The sequence below is a fragment of the Hibiscus syriacus genome, unplaced genomic scaffold, assembly GCF_006381635.1.
Source record: "Hibiscus syriacus cultivar Baekdansim isolate YM2019G1 unplaced genomic scaffold, ASM638163v2 tig00111635_pilon, whole genome shotgun sequence".
In the NCBI taxonomy this organism is placed as follows: domain Eukaryota; kingdom Viridiplantae; phylum Streptophyta; class Magnoliopsida; order Malvales; family Malvaceae; genus Hibiscus; species Hibiscus syriacus.
This window is the reverse complement of record NW_024063141.1, coordinates 211,482-231,892: the sequence shown is the minus strand read 5'-3', so window position 1 is coordinate 231,892 and position 20,411 is coordinate 211,482. Positions and strand designations below refer to the sequence as shown.

Below are 20,411 nucleotides of genomic sequence, written 5' to 3'. Positions count from 1 at the left end.
TATGTGAATCGACTAGCTTTAAACCAGTCACATTTAGACTAACCAGAAGGCTATTTTGATAGTCTATGTAGATATCATCATAACTGATGATGATTCTGTGGAGATAGAAAGATTGAAGAAGCTATTGGAAAGGGAATTTGAGACGAAAGACTTGGGAAATTTGCTATGTTTCTTAGGCATGGAGGTTACAAGGTCGAAAAAAGGGATAGTGATCAATTATAGTAAGTACGCTCTAAATCTACTATCAGAGACATGCATGAAGGGATGCAAGCCAGTCGAAACTCCTATGGAAGCTAACATGAAGTTAAGAAGAGAGGAATTGGGAAGCCCGGTAAATAAAGAACAATACCAAAGGCTAGTAGGTAAACTCATCTACTTATCTCTTATCAGATCTGATATAACCTTTTCTGTCAGTATTGTGAGTCAATACATGAACAATCCAAGATAAGAACATTTGGAAGAGTAAAGATAGAATAGTGAAAATCTTCTTTGATTCGAGTTGGGCAGGAGAATTAATTGATAAAAGATTTACAATTGATTATTGTTTGTTTGTTGGGGAAATCTTGTCATTCGGAAAAGTAAAAAAGCAAGTTGTGGTCTCTCTATGTAGTGCGGAAGCAGAGTATAGAGCAATGACACTTGACATTTGTGAGGGAATTTGGCTACAAAGATTGTTTTCTGAGTTGGGTTCATGTGAAAACAAGTGTTTTGAGCTTCAAAGTGACAATAAATCGACAATAAGCATTGCAAATAATCTAGTTCATCATGATCAAACGAAACATGTGGAGATTGATAGGCATTTCATCTCGGAAAAGGTGAATGGTAAACTAGTAAGATTCAACTATGTTCCTACAAAAAATCAATGGGTGAATATCTTTACCAAGGTGTTTCCCAAAACGACCTTTGATGAGATTGTATCCAAATTGGGTCTTTTCATCATTTACTCTCCAGCTTGAGGGGAGTGTAAGTTGTACGATTGTATAGGCTTACCTAGTAGTTTAAATTAATTCTAATTCTAATCCAACTATTAGCATGTTGTATTAGAATAAAATACTACAAGGTAGTCTAGTTCTAGTAGGAAACTTCATAAATTGTATATAAATAGGCTTGTACTCATCAAATTTATTATGCAATCAAGAGAAGAATTATCTATTTCACATCTCTCAATTCTCTTGGTTACTACAGAGTTGCACGCAAGATCCCCTGTTCCTTTTTTGAGTTTGAACCTTTTCTCTGCTGTTGGGGTTTGAGCTTTTTGTGCTTGTGTGCGTGCTTACATTTTATATGATTAATGCACCATAAAAGCTTTCACAATTTAGTCTAATTAGTTTATTATAAAGGTTGTCTAGATTTTTCCATGATTTAGTTATTCTGACTTGCTAATTTAGTTTTAACTGTTTGATTGTGTTTTACCTTGAGGTTTATCTCTCCATTTTTTATTTTTTATTGATTAGGCTGGTTGACAGAACTTATTTATTGAATGAGCAGCATGCAGTTCCAGCAACTGAAATAGAGGTTATTTTTTTTGCACAGTTTATCGGTGAAATTTCAATTTTATATCACACTATATAGAATTTATCGGTGAAATTTAGTATAGAAAAAACTATTTACCTAATTCATTTTCTTGGAAGTATATCAATTCAGAAGTATGTCAGTTGGTTTTGAAGATGACAGTTAATGATCGATACCATGCCAAGTTCATATGCTCTTTTTATCGAAACCTGTTTGGTAACACTATTCTGTCAAATATGCTTGGTGGCTCCTGATTTAAGTGGCTAACTTTTTCCTCTTTTATATTTTAGGAAGTTTTTTGTCAATTGCCTTTACCTTACATGGATGAGGAGTTCAAGCTTGGCATGACATGAAGAGATTAACTGGAGAATAAATTTGATCCACCTCCTTATGTCCACATCAAGCGCAGTATCCTATGCGTGTCATACTTTATCAAACCGAATTACAAGTTTATATTTTGAATGATTGCATGGCATGTTTGTATAGTTTATTCCCTTATTCTAGTACTAGTTTATAGATGGAAATGTTTTGAGAAATTTCTTATTAACATGAATCTTTACATTTGATTTTGCATGCAAGGGTAGTCTCATACATAAATATCCTTCATCTTGTATGTTAGGAGAATAGTTCACATTATGTTGAAACCACAACATAAAAAGAACTAAAAGAATCTAAGACTAAGATTTTGCAAGTTATGTAATAAACTTTGGTCTCCTAAAATCTATCAAAAGTACGGTTGCCTATGTTGCTGTGCTGGTAGAACTTGTTCACAGTGGGGGCAGGTACATATGGGGTGCTGAAATGTCCCATCGGAGACAACAAATTTATCGTAGAAACAACAACTGTAGTGATATAGGCGTTGGCAGGCTGCAAGGCAAAAATTGGGGAAATGGAAATTTGCATAAAAGAGGAAGTTATGGTACGAAGATGTGTAGTGTCCGTTGGACAAAGAAAGAATGCAAGTCTCGTCAGAGTTATGGGAAACCGATGGGACCTTACTCGCGCTGGCGCACTACGACCCAACACTCAATTTGGAGGAATTCGACTTCGCGCCATTAGCCGTTTGGGTAAGGTTCCATGAGTTCCTGTTAGGGCTCATGCGCAAGGTCATGGCTATAAAGATCGGTAACAAAATCGGTCAAACTATAGCTATCGACATGAGGTCGGGTGAGGGCCGAATGAGAGATTTCCTTAGAGTTTGAGTTGAGATAGACTGTACCAAGCCGCTTAGATGTTTTTCCAAGATGGGGAAGTTGGCGAATGGCCAACCAAGAATGTGCCTCCTCAAATATGAACGCCTCTCTTCTTTTTGTCATCGGTGTGGCATCATAGGTCACGTTCTCATCGAGTGCCTCAGATTTTCAGAGCAGCTCCAGCAGCCACTTCAATACGGGGAGTGGATACGTGTGGCGCCAAATAAACCGACGGAGGAGAGCAGTCGCACAAGGAGGGAAGGAGTGGTGTATTTTGATAGCGAAACTTCTAACAAATCTATTGCTAGAACAAAAAAAACCCAACTTCAGGTAGACTTCCAAAGACAGCTCGAGGCTGTTCGTGAGTACCGAGAAGAGACCTCCATTCGGCCAGCACTAACCCAGATTATGAGACTAACTCTACTAATCCAGACAGTTTGCCACCGCATATATATCTTGTTCGAGACTCATCGAGAAAAGAGGAAAACCCCCATAATCCGAATCCAAGCGTTCGGGCAGAGGTGGGTTCGTTAAGTTCAGGCAAACAGAAAGGATAAGACACTAGCAAAGGAAAGAAGAAGTACAAGAAAATGCTAAAACAGGATTTGAACACTACCATGACCACGATGAATTCGCGCGCAGAAACCAGTGAGGAAGAGGATTCGAGTGAGTCGATTAGTGAGCAGCCCGGGGACTTGTATCTTACGACGGTGGCTGAGGTGTAGCTCCGCCAGTCCCCATGATCGCATTATGTTGTAACTGTTGAGGGTTTGGGAATTTATCGACAGTTCAGGAGCTACGGAGACTCATCTCCGAAAAGGACCCTTTGATCACTTTAAGAACGACAGTTCTAAAATAATTTTGAAAGGAAACTAAAATTAGGAAGAATAAAGCGAAGTCGATCATTCTTCCTAATTTTGATGGTCCTTTTCCGAGATGAGTCTTATTAGCTCTCGAACTGTCGATGGGTTCCCAAGCCCTCGATAGTTTCAGCGTAATGCGATCATGGGGACTGGCGGGGCTGCACCTCAACCACCGTCGTAAGATACACGTCCCCCGCCTGCTCACTAACCGGCTCACTCGGATCCTCTTCCTTACTGGTTTCTGCGCGCGAATTCATCGTGGTCATGGTAGTGTTCAAATCCTGTCTTAGTGTTTTCTTGTACTTCTTCTTTCCTTTGCTAGTGTCTCCTCCTTTTCGTTTGCCCGAGCTCGACGAACCCACCTTTGCTTGAATGCTTGGATTCGGATTATGGGAGTTTTCCTCTTCTCTCGATGAGTCTCGAACAAGATAGATATGCGGTGGCAAACTGTCTGGATCAGTAGAGTTAGTCTCATCATCTGGGTTAGTGTTGGCCGAATGAAGGTCTCTTCCCGATACTCACGAACTGTCCTTGGAAGTCTACCCGAAGCTGAGTTATTTTCCGTGCTAACAATAGATTTGTTAGAAGTTTCACTATCAAGATACACCACTTTTTCCCTCCTTGTGCGACTGTTCTGTTCCGTCGGTTTATTTGGCGCCACTCCCAGTATTGAAGTGGTTGCTGGAGCTGCTCTAAAAATCCGGGGCACTCGGTGAGAACGTGGCCTATGATGCCACACCGATGACAAAAAGAAGGGAGGCATTCATATTTGAGGAGGCACCTCCTTGGCTGGCCATTCACCAACTTCCCCATCTTGGCACAGCGGCTTGGTACAGTCTATCTCAACTCGAACTCTGAGGAAATCTCCCATTCGGCCCTCACCCGACAGCTATAGTTTGACCGATTTTGTTACTGATCTTTATAGTCGTGGCCTTGCACATGAGCCCTAACGGGAGCTCATGGATCCTTACCCAAATTACTAATGGCGCGAAGTTGAATTCCTCCAAACTGAGCGTTGGGTCGTAGTGGGCCAGTGTGAGTAAGGTCCCATCGAAACTCCACGGGGTTCTTCTCATGATTGCCAACTTATCGTTCAAAGATTTAAACTTGAAGAAGAACGTATTTTCTCGTAAGATGCTTGAGTCCTCCAATCTGCCACTGCCCCAAATGGAGCGAAACACTCTCAAGACAACTTCACAATCAACTTTCTTGTAGCCGATAATCTTAGCGACCACCCATCAATCCATTTCCACAAGGTCATCTTCACTAATCACTCTTGGAGGGGAAATATCCTCGGATTTCTCCTCGGTGAAATTGAGTTGTTGCATAAGGTAAACCACCACTTTTGACATCTTGATTCCGGGAACAACGGTTGTGAAGGAATTTTGACTATTAGAAAATTAATAGTGTAATATCTCGAAAAGAAGGTAAAGAGAGCAAATAGCCAAGGGTGGATGAGAAGAGTTATTTTTCTTCAACTTTGATACGAGATAAATCCTTTTGTGACCCGATTTTTAATCAATTTGATTTGTTCTATCAAGTCTTGACCTTATCGGTTTTCCATAACTCTGACGAGACTTGCATCCTTTATTTATCTAGCGGATACTGCATATCCTCGTACCATAACTTTCTCTTTTATTCAAATTTTCATTGCCTCGATTGCTACCTTGCAGACTGCCAATGCTTATATCACTGCAATTGATGTTTCTGTGATAAATCTGTTGTCTCCGATGGGACTGCCCTGCACCCCATTTGTACCCGCCCTTGCTGTGAACAGGTTCTGCCAGCACAGTACATTTGAAAACATTGAATACTCATACAGGGTTAGACACCATTACAAAAAACTAGAATCACCTAAAACTCTCACCTCCTCAACTACAAAGCCCTAGAGACAATCACCCTATTCCTAAGTTACACCTCCAATAAAAGAAAAGCAACCCAACACCTAAGGACATAACAGAACAGTAAAACAACTCCTGCAACCATTAAAATGAATTCATCTCCTCTGATACATCACGTTTTCTAAATCACAGCCATGATCCCAACTGTGTTTTGGAGAATTGGTTGGTATTAATATATTACCTTTTTATTTGTTGTTTAATTCTGTAAAAGATACTGGTTTTTAAAGATTGAATAACATTTTGTTAGCTGTCAAACCTTTTATTGCAAATATGGTATGGCCATCTTCAACAAAACTGTGTTTTTGCAGTTGACTAGTTGGTTTATTTTTACAATCCCATTTACTTCTCATTCCTTTTAAACTTATGGAGTGGCCTTTATCATGCCACTGAGATCCCTGTACTCAAAATACTCTGGTTCAGTATTTGTGAGAATATTCTTTATGTGTTAAAGCTAGTAATGGAACTATTTTGATAATATTTGGTTGAGAAAATCGCCTCAGTGACCAAAAATGCCTTATAATATACGATTTTAACCAACTTTTTTTAGATTTGCCAAAATGACCAACAAAATCGCAATGCGAAATAAAAATCGCAACGCGATCTCCAGAATCGCAAATCAGTTCCCAAAATCGCAACGCGATCTCCAGAATCGCAAATCAGTTCCCAGAATCGTAACGCGATTATGAAGAATCGCAATGCGATAGTACAAATTCGCATTGCGATGAAAAATCGCAACGCAAATATGAAAATCGCAACGCGTATCTGTAAATCGCAACGAGAATACGTAAAATCGCAACGCGTATCCGTAAATCGCAATGCGTATCCGTAAATTGCAACGACAATACGTAAACTCGCAACGCGTATCCGTAAATCATAACGTGATTTTTAAAGCGCCATTAGAATCACTATGAGTATTTTATTTTCAAATTCCAAACACGAATATTAATTATCGGAACACTGAATCATCCACAGTATATCCCGTAATCGCAACTCATAACCTAAAATCACAACTCAGTCCCATCTCCATCTCTCACTCTCTACGGCGAAATCCGTCCCCATCTCCGACGAAATCCCTCACAACCATTCACGGTCAGAAATCCCTCACAATCATTCAGAAATGGAAAATCAACCTCCGAGGGTTAGTTTTTTTAATTATTTTTATTTTGAAATTTTTGCATTATTTTAAGTTTTTCATATTGAAATTGATGATAAGTTTACTGGTAATTTCAATAATAGATTAACCATTTCACTTAGATTTCTTATTAAATTCATTCGATTGCTGCAAATACTGCTAAATTATTTAGTCTTTAACCCTGTGAAGTTAGTATTTGTCTTTGTTTTGTCTTTTGGTTGAAGTAATGAAATCCATTAAAGTTTCAATTTGCAGAAGAAGAATAGTTTCTAAACTTAAAAGCGCAACATGAAAATGAAAATCGCAACACGAAAATGACTATCGCAACGAGAGAAATGAAAATCGCAACGAGAAACCAAAATCGCATTGCGATTTTCGTTTTGCGTTGCGATTTTAATTTCGCATTGCGATAGTCATTTCCGCATTGTGATAGTCATTCTCTCGTTGCGATTTTCATTTCAACCAAAAGACAAAACAGTGTTGCAAATTTTAGTTTCAAGAATAAACTACTACTCTTTATGTTTATTGTTTTTGGTATATCTTCACAGTGTAGTTTTTGGTATATCTAACTTGGTATGTTTATTGTTTTTGTAGAAATTTTTTTCGGCTTCATTGACATTAAGGAATAAAGTTAGCCTAGCCACTACAATTGCTTCGAAGCTTTCACCTGCACAAAGAAAATTGTTTGAGGAAACCTGCTTCGGGCCATGGCTGAGAGTACAGTATCCAGGTGGAGATGCTAATTTGACCTATTTGTGGCTTCAGACCATGACTAGCGATCTACCCGACAGTATACAACGTGGTGAGGAAGAGATATGGTTTCATTTTCCACCGCCGTATACTTGTTTTGGGCGGAAGGAGTTATGCTTAATCACTGGTCTACGATTCGGACACGATGATGTAGGCCGGTACACTCGTCATATCACCCGCCCATCATGGTTATCCCGGGTTTTTCCTGATGAGTAATTAGAGAAGTCGAACTTACACGTCGACGACCTGAAGAAATTGTTTAATAAGAAAGATGGTTTTACTTGGATGAATGACGTCGATGTTGTCCGAGTATGCCTTCTAGTACTTTTGTATGCCGGCTTTTTAGGCAGAGAGGCCAGACAACCTATTCCTCAGGAGCTAATATTATTAGTAGAGGACCTAAATGCATGGAATCTGTTTCCGTGGGGTTCGTATATATGGAAAGCTACCTGGACTAAGTTGTCGTCTGCCTTTGATGACCGCAAAAGTTTGCGTGGCTATGGGTCGAAATACACTTTGTCAGGTTTTGTTTGGGCCTTTAAGGTAAGAATTTCTATATAATGTTTTCAAAATTATAATTAATTATTTAACAATTACTAATTTTGTTATTATATTGTTTGTAGATTTGGATATTCGAGGCTTTCCCCAGCATGCGGACATATGTATTAAAAAATTCAAATGATATTCATAGGGCTATTTCCTGGAAGAGGAAACGTCTGTTGGATTGGGAAGACTTAATATCATATGCGACAATAAATAATGTAAGTTAACACAAATACTATCATATATATACAAGTTATTAATAGTAGACATTTAACTTTGTTTGAGTTTTTATATTTTTAGGAGGCCAACACTCCATTACAGAGGCTGAGCTTGCCACTGATTGGTGGCAAGCTAGTCAGCATTTTTTTGATGGCACGAATGATGAGCACCTTCCACTTCCTCCACTTCGAGAGCCATCACCTCACCCAGAGCCATCACCTGATCGACCCGACTATACACCTCTACAACGAGAGCCATCACCTATCCCGTCACATCATCGAGCCTCTTCTCCACCATCACCTCATGATAGGCGACCGAAAAAGATGCCACGACTTCTATCTCCCTGTTCTCCACCTCCACGGGATGAGTCAAGGGAGTTACGTGATGAGGTCAATGCCTTGCGTGAGGAGATCGGTACTCTACGCGATAACGATGGTGCATGGTGTGTGGAGGTGTCTACTTTACGTGGTGAGGTTGCCGCTCTACGTGAGATGGTAGTATCGTTGCAGAATGAGGTTCATACTCTACGCAACGAGGTAAGTTTAAGATTTTCCATATTTAACTTGATGATAAATTTACTCGTAATTTCACTTAGTTTAACCATTTCACTTAGATTGCTTAGTAAATTTATTCGGTTGCTGACAATACTGCTAAACTGTTTATTCTTTAACACTGTGAAGTTAGTATTTGTCTTTTGTTTTGTCTTTTGGTTGAAGTAAATTTATTTGTTTGCTGCCAATTCTGCTAAACTGTGTATTCTTTAACACTGTAAAGTTAATATTTGTCTTTGTTTTGTCTTTTGGTTGAAAGTAAATTTGTTCGGTTGCTGCCAATTCTGCTAAAATGTGTATTCTTTAACACTATGAAGTTAGTATTTGTCTTTGTTTTTTCTTTTGGTTGAAAGTAAATTTGTTCGGTTGCTGCCAATTCTGCTAAACTGTGTATTCTTTAACACTGTGAAGTTAGTATTTGTCTTTGTTTTATCTTTTGGTTGAAAGTAAATTTGTTCGGTTGCTGCCAATTCTGCTAAACTGTGTATTCTTTAATACTCTAAAGTTAGTATTTGTCTTTGTTTTATCTTTTGGTTGAAGTAATGCAATCCATTCAAATTTCAATTTGCAGAAGAAGAAATAGTTTACTTTCGCAATACAAAACTGAAAATCGCAACGTGAAAAATGACTATCGCAACGCGAAATGAATCACAACGAGAGAATCGCAACGAGAAATGAAAATCGTAACGTGAAACCAAAATCGCAAAGTGAAACAAAAATTGCAACGTGAAACTATAATCGCGTTGCGATTTTCATTTCGCATTGCGATTATCTCGTTGCGATAGTCAAATTCGCATTGCGATAGTCATTTTCGCATTGTGATATTCATTTTCGCGTTGCGATTTTAAGTTTCAGATTCTATTCTTCTTCTGCAAATTGAAACTTGAATGAATTGCATTACTTCAACCAAAAGACAAATACTAACTTTACAGTGTTGAAAATTTAAGTTTCTAGAATAAACTACTACTCTTTATGTTGTCATTGAACCTGCACTAAACCTATATGTTGTCCTTTTAAATGTTATCTGATGCATTTTGTGAACAATGATATAATAATGACTTGGGTGAATACCGTGCAAGTTTGAAATATATTTGTCTTTGTTCTCACTGTTTAATATCATGTCTGTTTATTTACTGATTTATGTATTAATTTATTTTTAACGGCTCGCTAAGGTGGATGCTCTACGTCGGGTTTTTCTTGCAAGAAGGAGTTCACGCATCAGACGGCGTGCACGTGCCATTACGTCTCCGTTCACCCCAATAGTGCGAAGAATCCGTAAGAAAAAGTTCGACTCACCTGTCATCGTTCAAGAGGCCTCCCCTATCATTCAAGAGGCCCTTATCATCCCTCAAGAATCCCCTCTCACCGTTCAAGAGGCCACTGTCATCGTTGAAGAGGTCCCTCCCAACATTCTAGAGCCCGATTCACACGGCGTAATATATCGAATTATTGAGAAGCCCCCTCACGTGCCGGACATGATGAATGACTGTTGGCTTTCGTATAAGTTACCAGCCAGTACCATTCTGGCAGATGAAGTGGAGAGGAAACAACTACTGGAAACAATTCTGGATAATACCCTTTGGGCTAAGACTGCAATTGATTTTTATCTACATAAGCGGAGCCAAGGGTGTTACGCTGACATATACAAACTCAACGATGATATGCATTTGTTGATTGAACGGTCTTGGTGGGGTGTATTATTAGGGGTTGAAGACAACGACTATTTCAATGGGGGGTAAGTCTTATATTTCTTATATTTCAGTTTGATTAATTTTTTTTAAAATTTATGTAATTCACTAATATATGTCTTTTTTTGTAAAACATCATATTGATGCATGGGTGACACATCTTCTAATTGTAAGGAAATTGAAGAAAAATATTAAAAAAATGCGATATACAATTATGCCGACGTCTTTTCACGTAGTTCACTTGAAGAATCAGCGACATGAATCATATGTGTTGGCTAATGGACAAGCTAAACTTTATCCTGCATGGTGGGAGGTCGGTAAGGTTAGTATATTTGTTTAAATATTTTAAAGGTGTTCATAAATAAGTGCGCAATTTGAATTATTACATTTCGATGCAGGTGTTTATCCCTATTTTGGACCGTACTCATTGGCTTCTCGTCGAGCTTCAGCTCTCATCCCTAAAGACAATAGTATATGACAGCATGATAAATTACATATCATTGTCTGATTTGAGAGATATGATTAAGGGATGGAGCTCTCATTTGGCTAAATTCTTAGATGCAATTGATTATTGGACTAAGTCTGGAAACAAGAAGCCAAAGAAGTTCAATGTTACAGTTATCAGAGACGAGACCGCGCCACAATAAACGAAGGAAGCCAGAGGGGATTGTGGTCCTCTCGTATGCATGTGCTTGGAGCGTTTGACGATAGGAAGTAAATATTTTCTACCTCCCACCGATAGAGATAGATGTGTAGTAGGCTTGTGGTTTCGGTATTTTATGGCTAGAGCGATATATACGAGACGCTGCCTACCTGCATCCGCGTTATGAAAGTGTCCATAAACAATTTGTAAGTCAAATGCAAGTGTTGTTAAACATATTTACTCTTTTTGGTTTGAAAATGTTTGGTTAAGTAGCTAGAATTCAATAATTTGCTGTTTGTAGGTTTTAGATGTGTAGAAAGTGTTGTTGATTCAATGTTTGGTTCCTGCAGGTTAATCCTGAAGTGAGCTGTGTGAAATGGATGTATGGGTGCAAAAGTTGATTTCATTATTATTTTTTGATTGTTTAATTGATTGAAATGTAATAGTTAATTTGTTGATTTCAATCTGCATTATGTTGAATGCAAAACAAACTATCGCAACGCGGAAATGACTATCGCAACGAGAGAATCGCAATGCGATTCACTCGTTGCGATTTTCATTTCGCATTGCGATTTTCATTTCGCATTGCGATTTTCATTTCGCATTGCGATTTTCATTTCGCATTGCGATTTTCATTTCGCATTGCGATTTTCATTTCGCATTGCGATTTTCATTTCGCATTGCGATTCTGTCGTTGCGATAGTCATTTCCACGTTGCGATAGTCAATTCCGCATTGCGATAGTCATTTCCGTGTTGATATAGTCATATTCGCGTTGCGATAGTCAAATGAATGTCTAATAAGTGATAACAACTGAACTTATCATAGCAATGTTCAAACTCAAGTTACTAATACATGCCTAACTGAAAATGTTAAAAGTTGATTTGTTGATTTCATTATTATTTTTTGATTGTTTAATTGATTGAAATGTAATAGTTGATTTGTTGATTTCAATCTGCATTATGTTGAATGCAAAACAAACTATCGCAACGCGGAAATGACTATCGCAACGAGAGAATCGCAATGCGATTCACTCGTTGCGATTTTCATTTCGCATTGCGATTTTCATTTCGCATTGCGATTTTCATTTCGCATTGCGATTTTCATTTCGCATTGCGATTCTGTCGTTGCGATAGTCATTTCCATGTTGCGATAGTCAATTCCGCATTGCGATAGTCATTTCCGTGTTGCGATAGTCATATTCGCGTTGCGATAGTCAAATGAATGTCTAATAAGTGATAACAACTGAACTTATCATAGCAATGTTCAAACTCAAGTTACTAATACATGCCTAACTGAAAATGTTAAAAGTTCACACATAATATACACATAATACAATGTTTGCATTTAAAAATCACCTAAGTTAACAGTCCCAAAAGGTGAAGCCGGTTGTGATTGGGATTTTGATGAGGATCCATATTTTGGTAGAGGAAAAGATGATTGTGATGGCACTGGTGATCCACATGTCAACCTTGTATGACCATTTTCCTTGCACCGACTACATGTCGATCTCTTCTTTTCTTCACCCTTAGACGGTATACGATCGTGACTTTTTGGTCGGCCAGGTAGCCTTCTGTCCATGGCTGGTGGCAAAACTGTTTGTAAGTCATCTGGTATGTCTCACTCAGAATGATGTGGAATAGGGTTGACAATCTCGCCATAAGTGTGTCGATATACTTCTGTAGTGTAGCAATCCATAGCGTATGCGCTTGAATCATCTTGGTTTAGATGAAGAGAAACTTTTATAACATGGCCACACGGATAACCAGATGTTTGCCATTTCATATAACTACACTTCTTTGCATTTAGATCGACAAGCCCATTTAAGTTATTATCCAGTACTTCAAACAAAGTGTTTAAACATGGTTCAACTCTCCATGACGTTGACTTCACAACACGTTTCGTTATCTTTTTTTCTGTCCATGGTGTAACACGATGTTCCAATGTTCCTGTAAATTTAAATAAATAATACTTAGTAAAATATATGATAAGTTACGAATTTAAAGAAATAATACCTGCATGGTTTCTTTTCTTGTAGTACCACTGTTGAATAGAGGCTCGAAAAAACTCCATTAACATAGTAATGGGTAATTTCCGGGAATGACGACTTAGAGCGTTGATTGATTATGCACTATTAGACGTCGTGAAACCATATCTTGCTCCAAGTTGATGTACTCTTAACCATCTTTCAAACCCGACATCTTCTAGTGTTTGAGCACACTGAGGCAAAACACGTCTTAAACAGTTTATATGCTTATAAAAATCCACTTCCCGATAAGCTTTTACAGCCTTCCAGTATGTCCATTTGTGATTTTTTATACCAGCAGACCTTGATTTTAGATTTCTATACAAATGAACACCACAAAGTCCATGAAAAGCATCTGGGAAACACCTTCTAACAGCATTGTCAATTGAGTTTGCCCTATCGGATATGATTGTCAGATTGCTAATAGGACCTATGCAATCCCTAAGATGCCCCATAAACCATGTCCATGAATCAGAGGTTTCAGATTTGCCAACCCCGTAAGCTATTGGCAGTATCCCATTATTAGCATCCATGGCTACTACTAATAAGTTTACTCTAAGGTATCGACCTTTTAAATGTGCTCCGTCAACTATAATAACTGGGCGCATGTAATTAATAAACGAACGAATCTACAAAATCATATACACAAGAAATATAATCATTTAAATGTGAAATGCATGTAACTAACAAAAATGAGTCAACAAAATTATATTGATTTACTAACCGCAGCACCAATGGCGATAAACAGCAACTCAAAGCGTCCATCTCTATCTGTTTTGATATGAGTTACCGACCCAGGATTTTTCAGCTTTAAATTGTGACAATAAGCCGGCAGTTGGGCAAACGATGCTTCTGGCGACCCCTTAACAATTCCAAGGCATGACATTTGGCTCTCCAAGCTTGAGAATATGAGATACTAATCTTGAACCGAGCATTCGTGTCAGTCATAATTTCATGTCCCCGATATACCCTACCATTCAAAAACATTAACTCAGCCAGAAAACCACCCAACACCTTTTTGTTTGCCTGTCTATGGTGAGGAAAAACTTGGGTTCTTGAACATGTATGTTTATCAATAAAAGTCCTAACTTGAAACATTTCGCAATCTTTTATCCTCTTTGCAATCATACGCCACATACAGTTTTTGTCAATCATACACCTTGTTTCGAAACGATCTTTGCTTGATTTGTTAACTTTTAGTTGATAGTCATCTTCCACACATTTCGTATACAAAGCTATCTTCAAGTCTTCCTTTGTATCAAAACAATCATCTTTCTTGATACGAATAATTTTTGTGTAACAATCAACTGCTATCTTTACCAACTCTTCTTCCGGTATTTGAAGTAATTCTGGCATATTCTAGTTATACTCCCGTGGCATTTTCTTCGGGGACTTTTCTTTGGGGATTTTTTCTTCTTCTTTTTCTTCTTCAGTGTTATATGAATTACAGAATGGATGTTCAACATGTTCATTTACAGTCGTAACTTCCTCCTCATTATCATCAACAACATCTTCCTCGGCAACGGCTGTTTCATCATCAAAATTCGTGTATTGACCAATATCAAAATCATTACACGCAGGGTCTGTTTCTTCTTCTGAAAAATCATCAAAATCCGAGTATTGACCAAGATCAAAGTCTGGGTATTGACCAAGATAAAATTTCGAATACTGACTAGTACTCACAATTTTTTCTGTTGGCTCATCATCGTCTAACTGGTCAATACGAAAATCAGAATTTGGTGCTGAAAGTTGATTGGGATTTGGATTAGGGAAAGGTTGTGGGTTTTGAGATTGTGTTTGGTATTGGAAATGTGGTGAAAAAATATTTGCTTGGTGATGAAATTGTGGTGGAACCATTAAATTTTGAGCACCATAAACTGGGGTTGAGAAACTTAGTTGATTACTACCCGCTACTACCAACTTCACTACTTCTAGGTTCAACAACATACAATGTAACATCATCACTTGAAACACTAATGTAAGCAATGAATCGTTCAATATCTTCATTGTCGGTTAACAAATAAACTTTACCATTTCTCTGATAAGATAGCCTAAATCCACTTAGGGGCTCTAAATTCAATTTATTTGCAACACGTAACATTAGAGTTTCATAAGTTAACTTTTTTTAATGACAGTTTTAGTTGAAGATTCATGGGTAAAGGCATATATTGTAAAACACCATGAACATTCTCCCATGACCCTCCAAAACACAAATCTATCCAAACATGATCAACATTAGATGATTTCATTATTGTAAATTAATTTACTAAACAAACGAGCTACGAAACTAAAACCTGTTGCCGGATGGGGAAGGATGTCGTTGGATATAGAAACGGATGTCGCCGGAGAGAGTGATAGATGGAGATGGAATGAGTTGCGATTTAGGGATTTAGGTTATGAGTTGTTGCTGCTGCGTAGTTATATACCCAAAACATTTGTGTTGCGAAATTAAAACCTGTTGCGAATTCAGAAATTGAGTTGCGAATTTGGAAACTGATTTGCGATACCGGAGATCGCGTTGCGAATTATCGATCGCGTTGCGATTTACGGATACGCGTTGCGATTTTACGTATTGTCGTTGCGATTTACGGATACGCATTGCGATTTATGTATTCTCGTTGCGATTTACAGATACGCGTTGCGATTTACGTATTCTCGTTGCGATTTACGGATACGCGTTGCGATTTTACGTATTGTCGTTGCGATTTACTGATACGCGTTGCGATTTTACGGATACTCGTTGCGATAGTCAGAATCGCGTTGCGATTCTGGAAAATCGCAATGCGAATTTGTACTATCGCATTGCGATTCTGGGAACTGATTTGCGATTCTGGAGATCGCGTTGCGATTTTTATTTCGCATTGCGATTTTTATTTCGCATTGCGATTTTGTTGGTTATTTTGGCAAATTCAAAAAAAGTTGGTTAAAATCGTATATTATAAGGCATTTTTTGTCACTGAGGCGATTTTCTCCATTTTAACCATATAAAACTGCCATTTTGTTAGGCAAGTTGAAGGGGAGACACGTGTTGGGGTGTTTGCTACTCGATCAATCGAAGTTGGCGAGCCACTGACATGACTACAGGTATGCGTGGTTGCAAACTTGCAATAATGCTTAAAACAACAATATTGCTGCAATTTATGTGTTTTTAGTATATTGCAGTTAATAGCTATGAATAAGCATGGATAAACTTATTATTTGTTGTCACGTTACCTGAAATTGACAAGTTGCCTATTGCTCAAAGGTCTATAGGAGCTGGTGAAATGTTTGCATGTGTATATATGTATGAGGTTGCATAGTTCGCAAATACAACATGCCAGTGCATTCCCGAATATGGAGTGAATCCCTCGATCATGATGATAGATATACCAAGTGTTTTCGCGTTTGCAAATTATTTTGATTTTCGTTCGGCTCTTCGTGTTTGTAGGTTTGTGCAGTTTGGACCACAAGTGAAGTGCCATTGCGGTTCTTCCGATTGTCAAGGTTATCTGGGGACCAAAAGAAAATTCGTTAAAATGGATGATCTATGCTGGGGCTTGAAACGCAGGAGAACTTCCACTGCTTGCTTAGCCATCATAACCATATATAGTTTGTGTACCAACTTGGCTTCTTTGTTGTATATTAATCAACCATGGCAGAGGGAAGATGAAACAACCAAGATAAGTGAGTCAGCTTTAACATTCTTGAAAAAAAATGAAAATTATAGCTTTTTTGTGTTTCAACAAGCTGATTTGATTGTACTACTAAAGCCTAGTTCGCAAAGGCATTGTTGTAATTTGTGGATCTTGTACACGGGATTAGCTGAGAAAAATGAAAATGACTGTACGAGGCATTCAACATTTTGTTGTTCTGTTTCTCGTTTATATATATATATCATACTTTGAAAATATTAAACATGATATATTTTTTTAATAGTCTGGAGTTATTATAAGATAGTGTATTTTTTATAATATTAAGGGTAAATTATGCATTTAGTGCTTAAATTATCAGTTTTGGTTTGGTGTAGTATTTAAACTTTTAATTTTTTTAAAATCATACTTAACGTTTAGTTTTTGTTTCATTTTAGTACCTTATTGTTAAAAACTTGACGTAATTATAAGTTTTGGTCTGTTTTAGTATCTAAACTTTCAATTTTTTTAAAATTATACTTTACGTTTAGTTTTTATTTCATTTTAATATCTTACTGTTAAAAACTTAACGTGTTTAGTATCTAAACTATAAGTTTTGGTCTGTTTTAGTATTTAAACTTTTAATTTTTTTAAATTATACTTAACGTTTAGTTTTTGTTTTATTTTAGTACCTTATTATTAAAAACTTAATGTAATTATCAGTTTTGGTCTGTTTTAGTATCTAAACTTTCAATTTTTTTTAAATTATACTTAATGTTTAGTTTTTGTTTCATTTTAGTATCTCATTGTTAAAAACTTAATGTGTTTAATACCTAAACTATAAGTTTTGGTCCGTTTTAGTACTTAAACTTTCAAAAAAATCAAAAATTGAAATTAAATTTTAAACATGGATACTAAAATGAAACAAAAATTAAAGTTTAGGTATGATTTTTAAAAAAATTGAAAGTTAAGGTATTAAAACATACCAAAATTGATAGTTTATGTATTAAACTTGTAATTTACCGTAATATTAAACATGGCATGATATTTAATTATTATGTAAATATATAAAGGGTAAATTACAAGTTTGGTAATTGAATTTTACTCTCTCGCTTATTTTACTCATCGTACTTTCATTTTTTTTCAATTTACCCATTAATTTTTTATAGATTGAATTTTTTTGTCACTACACCGTTAAAAACTTAACGACATTATGATATGATTGTATTTTAATCAAGATGACATCGTTTTAGTCTAAATTTAGTTGTTTTAGGAATGCAAAACGACCTCATTTTGATGTAAGTTGTCATATTGTAGCGTCGTTGATTATTTTAACGGTGGAGTGACAAAAAAATTCAATCTAAAAAGCTCAATGAGTAAATTGAAAAAAAGTGAAAGTACGATGAGTAAAATAGGAGATGGAGTAAAGTTTAGTTACCAAACTTGATTCTTATCTTACCAAAATTTATATAAAAATGACATGGCATTTGATTAATACGTAACATATGAAAATTGTCTATTCTCATCACTATAATATTTGACTTGTACTCAAAAAGCATAATCCTAGCTATGAAGTGGATAGCCTCCTTTTTAATGGCGAAACGTGGTCAAATCACAACTGTATAATTATCACTATAACAACAAAAAGGAGGGGAAGAAGAAAACTAAAGGTGAATAGATTCAAAGGTGGCCTCATTTTTGACATACAATGTGGTCTCATCATCACAAATCATCTTCTTTTTCTTTTTAAGACTTAGCTGTACAAGTTGGAACCGTGAAGAAAAGAAAGCTACTTTTTGTAAAAGAAAATTTCTCAGAATTTGCTTTTTCTTCTTAATTCACACACTCAACATTTGCTTTTTTTCCCTTTTTAATTTTGTATCATTTTCTTTTATTTGGTTTAATGGCTATAATGAAATTGTCTTTGATAAAAGTTGTGAGTTGTCTCCTTGATATAAATCCATCCAAGCTCTTGTAATGACATGGAGATTTGAGTGTTTTTTCCCCTTTTAGGGAGATAAGTTTGACAAATTTCTTATTAAAATAGTTATAAAAATGGGTAAATTTCGCATTTAGTGTCTAAATTATCAGTTTTAATACTTAAAATTTCAAATTTTCAAAACCATACCTAAACTTTAGTTTTTTGTTTTATTATAATACCCCGTTGTTAAAAACTTTAGTTTTTATTTCATTTTAGTACCCATTCAAAATTTATCGTTAAGTTTTTAAAAGATTGAAAGTTTAGGTACTAAAATGGACCAAAACTAATAGTTTAAGAATTTTTTAACCGCGGTTACTAAGATGAAATAAAAACTAAACGTTAGATATGATTTAAAAAATTTGGAAGTTTAGATACTAAAACAGATCAAAACTGATAGTTTAGGTACTAAATGTACAATTTATCCTAAAAAATCGATTATTTTCATTTTTTTTTCAATAAAAAAATATCTTTGAACTTCACATAATTTCCGAGAGAGATGAATTGCACTGCCTCATAGTCATTTAGTGGCTACCACTTGTAGAATTCAACATGGTCGGCGCCGGAGTTGGGGTTATAGCGGCCTCCGCTTGGTTGCTAGTTTTAACTTTTGTATTAACCAAAGTTCTAATGAAGAGTTGTGCCATAAACTAAAAGATGTTGACAGAGCCACAATTCACTGACCATGCACTGTCATTAAGCAAAATAACCCGTAAATCTGTACCCTCTTTATGATTTTATTATCCACCTTTATGGTTATATATATATATATATAATATAATGAAGCTTTCGATGAAGTTTACTGAAACTGGATTGCGACTGTACAGATGAGAAAATGCTGCTTTGTTTTATATGGAAAAATAAAGAACCCTAGCTGATTAAAGAAGCTTTTAAACTGGTAAAAGAAAGCAAGTTTGTTCTTTGTGCATGCCATGAACAACATGGTTTCACTCAATACACACACACACATATATATTGATTCGCCAAAATCATTGTGGCCTTATCCTGTTGTTTGTTTTTGAGGATGTTCTTTTTTTATTTTTGTTTTGTAGTGATAAAAGAAGAAGGCTTTAGCGAGAAGCGTCTGATAAGAGAATCGTCGTCCTTGGGTTGGGTTTAAGGGCTGCCTGCCCTTCCCCCCACTTTTCTTTTTTCCATTGAATAACAATAAAGAAGAGAAAAATCAATTATCTTTTGTCTCAGGCTCAGGCTCAGGCTCAGCATCTGATTCTGAGAAAAATATCTGACCTTTTCCTCGGACATTCCGTCGCTTGCTTCTTGTTCTCTCCATTATCATCTTCTCCCACTCTTTCATCGACAGTCCTATAACACATAACCATACTGTACAAACAAATAGTACCTCTGTTATGGAAATGCAGGTTGATATTAAAAATGTAACGTGAAGTATAATATAAAAATAAATAATACGACTATAATATATAGCAAATGCAGCCTCTTTTAATTTAATTGATGAGTAATAGTAATGCATGCAAAACATATGGAAATCAAGCAAAGATAGACAGAGACACAAAAGTGATAAAAGAAATTGGATAAATTACACGTTTAGTACCTAAATCATCAGTTTTAATCCGTTTTAGTACTTAAACTTTCATGTTTTTTATAATCTTGCCTAAAATTTAGTTTTTTGTTTTATTTTAGTGCCACTGCTCAAAATTCAACGTTAAGATTAGGTATTAAAACAAACACAAACTGATAGTTTATGTACTAAACACATTAAGTAAACTCTATGTTTTTTAAAAAATTAAAAGTTTAGGTAATAAAACGGATCAAAACTGATAGTTTAG

The 20,411-nt window shown here is 36.3% G+C and overlaps 1 pseudogene; it reads left to right on the top strand.

Moving 5' to 3' along the window:
* LOC120166349 overlaps nucleotides 1-19,726 on the top strand; it is a 40,229-nt pseudogene extending 20,503 nt beyond the window's left edge.
* Nucleotides 19,727-20,411: the final 685 nt, after the last annotated feature.